General features: G+C 36.4%; 1 pseudogene; it reads right to left on the bottom strand.

Annotated features, from left to right (window-relative positions):
* Window positions 1-648: 648 nt before the first annotated feature.
* LOC149148674 (dnaJ protein ERDJ2-like) lies at window positions 649-1,122 on the bottom strand (annotated as a pseudogene).
* Between the last annotated feature and the right edge of the window lie 394 nt (window positions 1,123-1,516).

Here is a 1,516-nt window from a genome sequence, read left to right as displayed (position 1 = left end):
TATCTTCATTTGATCCTCTTTATGCTAGGTATTCCAGATTTAATCCCATACGGTCTGTTTAACTATTTCAATAATCCTCAACATGTGCACATGTTTATCTATATCCTATGGATATGTGTATTATCATTTTGGTGGTCGCGATAAGATTTTGGGCCCACATTCCCATTCTCATAGAGGTCACTCTTTTATAGAAGGCCACCAACCATAAGAATCATTTAATATTAAGAGGTACAAAGTTAATGCACAACTTAAATGACCCCATCATGCATGAGACTCCAAGTCCATCACTTGATCCTATCCTTTTTAGTTGCAAGGAAATTACATTGGTCAAATACATTTGGAGTCAAAGAATAAGACTAGAAACATAAAAAATTCACTAAAAGAAAGATAATAATTTAGACCCTTGTACAATCCCTTTTTGCACCACAATATTGTCAATGTATGTGGTATGTGTAGGATCATTCTTAGTAGAAATGAATATCTCTATCTTCTGTGATGAAGCATTGGAAGCTACACTCTTGAACACGACCAATGGTTTATGCCCAATTGATGAGTGCACTTGAACACCTTTCCCACACATGCCACAAAATGAATTTTTCAATATACCCATGAGCGTGATATAAAATGAATTGTGTGCTTGTTTCTCCGCTAACATGCTGAGCCACTATCAGTTTCTGAACTTTTGTTTCCAACATGTGATTTCCCATTTTCATGCTTTTTAGGCCTATATTTCTCCTTAGGTTCACCTTCCTCATCATCACTATATTCACTTTCATAATAATCATAAGTATCTTCATTTTCTTCCTCTTCAATTCAATCTTCTTGAACAAGTCCCTCTTTAGCAATCATGGCCGCTGTGCCAACTCTAATATGATTTACCTTCAACTTTACAATAACCTTCTTGTCATAGCCTATCAAGGCAACATATAAGCAATAAGATGTGAGATTGTGTGTGCTTTCAACTGGTTCTTGGAATTCAACCATGACCAACCTTGAGTTGCTCTTCACTTTCTCAACAACATCCTTAATTGCTACAATTATCTCCTTAACACTTGCACCATAACCTTCCAAAGATTCTTGAATACCTTTCGAAGGAGCAATAACCATAGTAGCCTCATCCATAAAACTTACCTTTTTTGAAACCCACACATGAATATCAGTTGAGGCATATCAAGAGAAGTTAATCCATGTGAAACCAAAACCAAAGCAAGGTTGAATATTTTGTAAAGTTGCTTGACTGCATGAGATGTAGACCATAATGAATTTATGTAAGATGAGGGCAAGGATGAGGAGTAGCATGCATAGCTTGGTGAAATCATGATCGAACCTGGAATTTGGTGATATCTAGGCAGGTGATAAAATAGGAAAGATCCATGAAAACCTTGAAAAGATAAAAGGGACCCAAAAATATAGGCGTACGGGATAGAATTTTAGGTTATATTGTAGCGGCTCCAACAATTACTAAACCACTGGTAGAATCCAATAGCTCTGCCTACGTCCCTTCAACAGACAAATT

Source organism: Pinus tabuliformis, chromosome 9 (assembly GCF_031772625.1).
Source record: "Pinus tabuliformis cultivar Carrire ecotype Pingquan chromosome 9, CPIR1, whole genome shotgun sequence".
In the NCBI taxonomy this organism is placed as follows: domain Eukaryota; kingdom Viridiplantae; phylum Streptophyta; class Pinopsida; order Pinales; family Pinaceae; genus Pinus; species Pinus tabuliformis.
This window is presented reverse-complemented; position numbering and strand designations above follow the sequence as displayed.